The sequence below is a fragment of the Bufo bufo genome, chromosome 1, assembly GCF_905171765.1.
Source record: "Bufo bufo chromosome 1, aBufBuf1.1, whole genome shotgun sequence".
NCBI classification, from domain to species: domain Eukaryota; kingdom Metazoa; phylum Chordata; class Amphibia; order Anura; family Bufonidae; genus Bufo; species Bufo bufo.
In genome coordinates, this window is record NC_053389.1 from 535,786,433 (window position 1) to 535,796,145 (window position 9,713).

Below are 9,713 nucleotides of genomic sequence, written 5' to 3' on the forward strand. Positions count from 1 at the left end.
GTCATGTGTCCTGAAGAGGTTAAGTCTACCAATACCCCCTATAACAAATTTGCCAAAGCTGGATTGGCAATGATATAATTTTGGTTGCATTGCTAATCCAACAGTATTGTTTAAAGTTCCATATTGCTTGTATTGTTACAGTTAACAAGTTACCACTGCATCTTATGGGTTAAATGTCCACCATAAGTATTACTGATGGTCACAGACATCAGACGAAGAAGTATAGCTACGTCATTGTGTTTGAAGTGGTAAATGATTTTTGCACAAATTAAAGCGATTACATCACACTACAATGTCAGTATAATGTATGTTTGAATAGCAGACAAATTTCTCTCATATGCAAATAGCACCTCAATTTACGATATACACACTGTATATCCCACGCTATAAAACCCACATCCAACCCCATCTTCCCCCTTAAACACTTCACCGCCTTAAACCCACCTCCTTCAATTAATCCACCCCCCACCTCCTCAATCACACACACACATACACAGTTTAGAAGAAGTAATGATCGACCTCCAGTATTTCAGTATATGCTGGTTCATTTTGCGTTACCCAGGGTGCACCACGTGGAGGCGAACCAGCCGTACACCCCATACAGTACCGTCAATTCACTAGACAGGTACACCTCTCCTCAGATGGCTAATACACCATTCTTCATACAACACAAACATACATTTTCCATAGAATGCAATATTACAACGGTAACCTCAAATCCTAAATTTTACATTGATATAAAAAAAAATTGGATTATTTTGGAGACATGATCACATAAATTAATTAACCTTTGTATTTTCATTTTTTGCATTAAATGTATACATGTTGTACAAGGTCTATGATTGTACCTGGTCCCGTCACGCGTGCTGCCATGAGCGCCAAAATCCACAGTAATCGTTTTTAATTGTGGCATACACATGACCACCGGCACAATAAAATAGTCATCGTGAATAATTGCTACAACCATATGCTGGACCATTTAAATGGATCACGTAGATACGAGAGAAAACAATGTTCCGGTACAATGCTGACATAACATCACCAACACTCAGTAATGTACATGTTCTCCTATGAAAGTAATTTTTTTTATTCATCTCAAATTGTTTACTTTGTACATGGTTAGAAACGTTGTGACTGTCTCCTGTAAGGCCGAGATGTGGCGTGTAATTGTTCATAAATTATTGGTGTACCCAGCACAAGCGCCGAATTTTCCATTACTATTGCACACTTAAAGATATGGCCCATCTTTGTTAAATTCAAGAAAATTAGCCTGTTGTACGTTCACTATTAATAGCATACTGTTGATTTAATTTCATGACCCATTGAAACATGTTTAATAAAAAGATATGAAATATACCTGCGCCAATCATGGTCCTTCATCTAGATAAATTTCTGACTCTAGCACACCAGTTGTGGTTAAGAGGTGAAGCAGTACCCTCTCACCAACCACCTTCATTACACTCATAGTCACTCGAGGAAGTCGAGGAGTAGGATGAGGACGATGTTTTTAACACCTCCGTCATGGTTTAAAATTATTAGCAGTGTATTTCTTAAATTATTCACTATCCACACACAGGTGTCAGTTTATTCTTTACCACAGGCAGATTTTAATCAAACCAAGACTAATAAACCAGTTGCATTACAAACTTTGATTTCTCAGTTATGCTACACATGTTTTTTAAATTTATTTGGGAGTTTTTGAATTCACTACATGCAGGTTAACTATACAGTATTATCTATCCACTCCCAATTTCTCTCCAGATAGCAAGTTTCAAATGACAGCCCCTTCAGCTTTTAAATTTCATGACCAAATTTCCTAAGCGTAGGAATTTACTTTTAAATTTTTTTCTTTCATGAACCGTAAGCAATTTTGTTACAAATTACACAGCAGTCAAGTAGTGTAAAAAAGTAATAGTGCCAAGTACAAATTAAATTAGTTAAATATTAATATTTGTCAATAAAAAAAAAATATATTACTATGTGTGTGAACAAAATTCTGCTAAATTATTAATTTATCAATATATCCAAAATTTGAATATTAAAATTAGTATTAAAAAATTTAATACATACAGTGTAGAGATTATTAACTATAAAACTGTATGAGCATTGAATTTTTTCATCTCATTTAAAAATGACATATATTATCTACTGAAAAATTTATAAGTTTTAATAAAATAAAAATAAATGATTGTTCTAAGAAAAAACCAGCATGGCTTTTAAATAATTTTAGTGATTACACAAATTTAATTCTTGGAGAATTTCATCCTCATTTACAAACAAAGACTGTGATGAATTTATTTTAATCTTTCAAAAAATCGTGACATGATTTCTATAATAATCATGTGATAATTTTCATTACATATATTCATTAACAAAATTAATAATGTATATATCTACATCAAAATGTGCCAATAATTATACATTCACAAAACCGGATTACCACACGGCTGCGTATGACGCCAGTCACACAAAACCATGTAGAGAGAGGCCAACACGGAAGTCAGACATCCCTCCCAGGATGACTGACGACACCATGTTCGAACCTCGATCCTTATATAAAACAAAATATAAATAATAATAAAAAAAACAACATTTTTTGTGTTTATCAATCAGTCCTGTACAGTTTTAACTGCACAACAACTGCTGACAATGGAAGGCCAGGTGCAGTCCCCACCTTTAACAATGACAACCACAACAAGGCTCAACCAAACACAACTTTTTCAAAATAACAAACCAAAATAAAATAAATAAATCAAAATATAAAAAATTTGTGAATGTTTATTATTAACACTTTAATGAAAGTTTAATTATTTTAATAATATTCTATTGATCAATGATTATATATAATGACTCTGAGCATATCACAGGTCAGAATAGCAAACATGAACACTAATTTCTGATACTTCAAATACTATATACTAGAGTAACTAGTATTGAAAAATAGTCTTCCATGCCGGTTGTCTCAAAACAATTTTTAAATATTGCTTAAAAAAGTTGTTTGTTGTAATGTAATACATGGATCAATCAAAATTTAGCAGAATAATGGCAGACAGTAGAATTAAAATACTAAAGCTACAGAACAAGGGCTACCCATCGATCTGCATAACCCAGCACTGCCATGACAGGCATCAGCTTATAAATGATAACTCTTCACTTAAAGTACTACCAAAGTTTTAATAAAACTACGCAGGCATGATCAATAATCAACCAATCGTATTAATGTCAACGCTATAGTGTAAGTTGTACACATACATAGGACTAAATATTCAGACTAAATAAAAGCAATGCCACTAGAAGATTAACTTTAGTGGTCCAAGTTCTACAACTAAGTCAACAGCACAAAGACACACAGCAGCATCATCAGCTCTAATTTACATTGCAGTATAAGGCCTATATATATCTCGGCCTAACTCTGCAGGACAGGATTCACTAGCCAACGTTGTTTTAAAAGTCATACAGACAATTCAACGTGAGGTACATGAGCAGCAGCATCAGCAGCTTGTATTTAAATTGCAGTATAAAGCCTATATATATCTCGGCCTAACTCTGCAGGACAGGCTTCACTAGCCAACGTTGTTTTAAAAGTCATACAGACAATTCAACGTGAGGTACATGAGCAGCAGCATCAGCAGCTTGTATTTAAATTGCAGTATAAGGCCTATATATATCTCGGCCTAACTGGGCAGGACAGGCTTCACTAGCCAACGTTGTTTTAAAAGTCATACAGACAATTCAACGTGGGGTACATAAGCAGCAGCATCAGCAGCTTGAATTTAAATTGCAGTATAAGGCCTATATATATCTCGGCCTAACTCTGCAGGACAGGCTTCACTAGCCAACGTTGTTTTAAAAGTCATACAGACAATTCAACGTGAGGTACATGAGCAGCAGCATCAGCAGCTTGTATTTAAATTGCAGTATAAAGCCTATATATATCTCGGCCTAACTCGGCAGGACAGGCTTCACTAGCCAACGTTGTTTTAAAAGTCATACAGACAAATTCAACGTGAGGTACATGAGCAGCAGCATCAGCAGCTTGTATTTAAATTGCAGTATAAGGCCTATATATATCTCGGCCTAACTCTGCAGGACAGGCTTCACTAGCCAACGTTGTTTTAAAAGTCATACAGACAATTCAACGTGAGGTACATGAGCAGCAGCATCAGCAGCTTGTATTTAAATTGCAGTATAAAGCCTATATATATCTCGGCCTAACTCGGCAGGACAGGCTTCACTAGCCAACGTTGTTTTAAAAGTCATACAGACAAATTCAACGTGAGGTACATGAGCAGCAGCATCAGCAGCTTGTATTTAAATTGCAGTATAAGGCCTATATATATCTCGGCCTAACTGGGCAAGAGAGGCTTCACTAGCCAACGTTGTTTTAAAAGTCATTTAGACAATTCAACGTGGGGTACATGAGCAGCAGCATCAGCAGCTTGTATTTAAATTGCAGTATAAGGCCTATATATATCTCGGCCTAACTCTGCAGGACAGGCTTCACTAGCCAACGTTGTTTTAAAAGTCATACAGACAATTCAACGTGAGGTACATGAGCAGCAGCATCAGCAGCTTGTATTTAAATTGCAGTATAAGGCCTATATATATCTCGGCCTAACTCTGCAGGACAGGCTTCACTAGCCAACGTTGTTTTAAAAGTCATACAGACAATTCAACGTGAGGTACATGAGCAGCAGCATCAGCAGCTTGTATTTAAATTGCAGTATAAAGCCTATATATATCTCGGCCTAACTCGGCAGGACAGGCTTCACTAGCCAACGTTGTTTTAAAAGTCATACAGACAAATTCAACGTGAGGTACATGAGCAGCAGCATCAGCAGCTTGTATTTAAAGTGCAGTATAAAGCCTATATATATCTCGGCCTAACTCGGCAGGACAGGCTTCACTAGCCAACGTTGTTTTAAAAGTCATACAGACAATTCAACGTGAGGTACATGAGCAGCAGCATCAGCAGCTTGTATTTAAATTGCAGTATAAAGCCTATATATATCTCGGCCTAACTTGGCAGGAGAGGCTTCACTAGCCAACGTTGTTTTAAAAGTCATACAGACAATTCAACGTGAGGTACATGAGCAGCAGCATCAGCAGCTTGTATTTAAATTGCAGTATAAGGCCTATATATATCTCGGCCTAACTCTGCAGGAGAGGCTTCACTAGCCAACGTTGTTTTAAAAGTCATACAGACAATTCAACGTGAGGTACATGAGCAGCAGCATCAGCAGCTTGTATTTAAATTGCAGTATAAGGCCTATATATATCTCGGCCTAACTCTGCAGGACAGGCTTCACTAGCCAACGTTGTTTTAAAAGTCATACAGACAATTCAACGTGAGGTACATGAGCAGCAGCATCAGCAGCTTGTATTTAAATTGCAGTATAAGGCCTATATATATCTCGGCCTAACTGTGCAGGACAGGCTTCACTAGCCAACGTTGTTTTAAAAGTCATACAGACAATTCAACGTGAGGTACATGAGCAGCAGCATCAGCAGCTTGTATTTAAATTGCAGTATAAGGCCTATATATATCTCGGCCTAACTCTGCAGGACAGGCTTCACTAGCCAACGTTGTTTTAAAAGTCATACAGACAATTCAACGTGAGGTACATGAGCAGCAGCATCAGCAGCTTGTATTTAAATTGCAGTATAAGGCCTATATATATCTCGGCCTAACTGGGCAGGACAGGCTTCACTAGCCAACGTTGTTTTAAAAGTCATACAGACAATTCAACGTGGGGTACATAAGCAGCAGCATCAGCAGCTTGAATTTAAATTGCAGTATAAGGCCTATATATATCTCGGCCTAACTCTGCAGGACAGGCTTCACTAGCCAACGTTGTTTTAAAAGTCATACAGACAATTCAACGTGAGGTACATGAGCAGCAGCATCAGCAGCTTGTATTTAAATTGCAGTATAAGGCCTATATATATCTCGGCCTAACTGGGCAGGAGAGGCTTCACTAGCCAACGTTGTTTTAAAAGTCATACAGACAATTCAACGTGAGGTACATGAGCAGCAGCATCAGCAGCTTGTATTTAAAGTGCAGTATAAAGCCTATATATATCTCGGCCTAACTCGGCAGGACAGGCTTCACTAGCCAACGTTGTTTTAAAAGTCATACAGACAATTCAACGTGAGGTACATGAGCAGCAGCATCAGCAGCTTGTATTTAAATTGCAGTATAAAGCCTATATATATCTCGGCCTAACTTGGCAGGAGAGGCTTCACTAGCCAACGTTGTTTTAAAAGTCATACAGACAATTCAACGTGAGGTACATGAGCAGCAGCATCAGCAGCTTGTATTTAAATTGCAGTATAAGGCCTATATATATCTCGGCCTAACTCTGCAGGACAGGCTTCACTAGCCAACGTTGTTTTAAAAGTCATACAGACAATTCAACGTGAGGTACATGAGCAGCAGCATCAGCAGCTTGTATTTAAATTGCAGTATAAGGCCTATATATATCTCGGCCTAACTCTGCAGGACAGGCTTCACTAGCCAACGTTGTTTTAAAAGTCATACAGACAATTCAACGTGAGGTACATGAGCAGCAGCATCAGAAGCTTGTATTTAAATTGCAGTATAAGGCCTATAAATATCTAGGCCTAACTCCGCGGGACAGGCAGCAGCAGCCAATGTGTGTGCAGCAAAGGTGTGTTCACGGGAATGGAACCCCACCAGACCCGGGCAAAACCATACATCAACTGAGACATCTCCGACAGCAGGAGCAGCAACAGCAGGTGACATATGGGCAGCAGCAGTGTGTTCCCGGGAATGGGCCCCCACCAGACCCGGGCAACACCATACATCAACTGAGACATCTCCGACAGCAGCAGCAGCAACAGCAGGTGACATGTGGGCAGCAGAAGTGTGTTCCCGGGAATGGGCCCCCACCAGACCCGGGCAACACCATACCTCAACTGAGACATCTCCGACAGCAGCAGCAGCAACAGCATGTGACATGTGGGCAGCAGCAGTGTGTTCCCGGGAATGGGCCCCCACCAGACCCGGGCAACACCATACCTCAACTGAGACATATTGATATTAATTTTATACATTATAGATATCGATAAAATGTATGTAAATATATAAAGGAATTAACATGTACATATAGATCTGCTGTGGAATTGTCGGTGTTTAGCAGCGGCTCTTTCGTTCCTCCTCATGTCTGTGAGGAGGAATGTGTCCCGACGCTCCACCCACCCATACACGATCAGTATCGCACACACGCTAGTCTACATCCAACTCCTACACCCATCCCTCATGTGCCTTTGTGAGCACCAAAGGCAGTGATGAGCCAAGTTTCAGCGGGCGGAGTCTGGAAGCGTTCCGCCGTGATCCAACGGGGGAAACGCAATGTCCCTTAGGTGATGAAGCAGCGTTGTTCCAAAGCTGATGAAAGGGTCCACATTGGGGCTTCCACCAGTGAGCAACCTGCATGATCTCTTGACGGTCATAGGGTCTAACGATCCATTTAAAGTGGCTATTTTGAACAACCGGGGTATTGATGTCAGGCGCAAAGGGTGCATACTTGAGCATGGCACAGCGGATCGCCAACACTGTCATCCAGCACAGTGCATTTTTCAAGCTGTTTAGAGGGAAACATGTGTTCTTCAGTTACATAGAACTGACAGTAAACTGTTTGTGCATAACGATTAGCAGTTTGGCTCCTGTACACGGACCCATAAAAATTTATGGTTCAGTATTCAGTGCGTGTGCTATGCGTTGACATCACGCATTCCTACCGTGTGTTTCAATTGACCATGAGAAAGAAGTTTAATTCTTTTTTAGTTTTATAAAATTTTTATTCTTTGAGGATTTATATAAATTTACAGTAATACGCTCCTCTAAAATGCAGTTGTATGTAGAAGGAAAAAAAAACAGCACTTAAATAGATCTGATGTGGTAGGTAAATATATAGATTTTGTCTATAATGCAATATTAATATATCAATCTCACCCATTTCACCCTGGAAGCAATCAAATTTGCTAATAAGGCTGAAATCAACATTCTATTGGACCGTATTACTGCACATAGATATACAATGTATATTTGAATTTTTTTATAATTATATAAAAAACATAATAAAAACATAACCGTGATTAATAAAGCACAAACAGTTTACTGTCAGTTCTATGTAACTGAAGAACACATGTTTCCCTCTAAACAGCTTGAAAAATGCACTATGCTGGATGACAGTGTTGGCGATCCGCTGTGCCATGCTCAAGTATGCACCCTTTGCGCCTGACATCAATACCCCGGTTGTTCAAAATAGCCACTTTAAATGGATCGTTAGACCCTATGACCGTCAAGAGATCATGCAGGTTGCTCACTGGTGGAAGCCCCAATGTGGACCCTTTCATCAGCTTTGGAACAACGCTGCTTCATCACCTAAGGGAGATTGCGTTTCCCCCGTTGGATCACGGCGGAACGCTTCCAGACTCCGCCCGCTGAAACTTGGCTCATCACTGCCTTTGGTGCTCACAAAGGCACATGAGGGATGGGTGTAGGAGTTGGATGTAGACTAGCGTGTGTGCGATACTGATCGTGTATGGGTGGGTGGAGCGTCGGGACACATTCCTCCTCACAGACATGAGGAGGAACAAAAGAGCCGCTGCTAAACACCGACAATTCCACAGCACTCTGCCTTCGAGAAAACACATGATGTCGTTGTAAGCGAAAAGACAGTGTTCTGCTTCATCTTCCATGTGCCTGATCTGGAAACCTGGAGCAGACTACTTAGGTCTGATTGTGTGCTGTGTGGTCATGCACACTAATTACTTAAAAATAAAATAATGTGTGATTATTAAAAAATGGATCAATACTGAAATTAATCAATACATAAATATAAATAAAACCCAACTGTACATTTCATAATTTTAAAAATGATCATATTATACATTAAATAAATTAAAAAATATAATATACATGTAAATATAACTATAAATATATTAAAAATTAACAAAAATCAATAAAAATATTTATTAATACATGATCAATACATTAAAATAAATAAAATCTATAATCAATATATAAATAATAAAAATATTAAATAATACACACTATTACTGAAATCAAACATACATGATTATATTACATTTTTAAAAACTAAGAAATACATATATATATATAAGTTTTAAAATCCATGATTAATAAAGTAATAAATAGATAAAATATAATGCAAAATAATAAATAAATATATATATAATAAATAGAAAAATAAATTTCAAAATTCATCAAAAAATTCATAACTAGTAATTAATAAATAAATTCATAAATATAAATAAATAAATAAATAAGTTAATAAATAAATAAAAATATCAATAAGTAAGTTAAAAAGATTAAAAAACAACGGATTTTTGGAGGGAGAGAAAAGGAGAGTGATGGACAAGGGACGTCTCAACGTCCTGAACCGACAGCGGGGGCCAAGAAGTCACTGCCGATCCAGGACTCGTTCATCTTGATGAAGGTGAGTCTGTCCACGGAGTCAGTGGACAGACGGGTCCTCTTGTCCGTGACCACCCCACCTGCCGCGCTGAAAGTCCGCTCAGACAGTACGCTGGAGGGGGGGCAAGACAATAGCTCCAGCGCATACTGAGCGAGCTCACGGCAGGTGTCCAGCCTGGCAACCCAGTACTCCATGGGGTCGTCGGTGCTCATGCTGTCGGAAGCACCGACTGACCCCATGTAGTC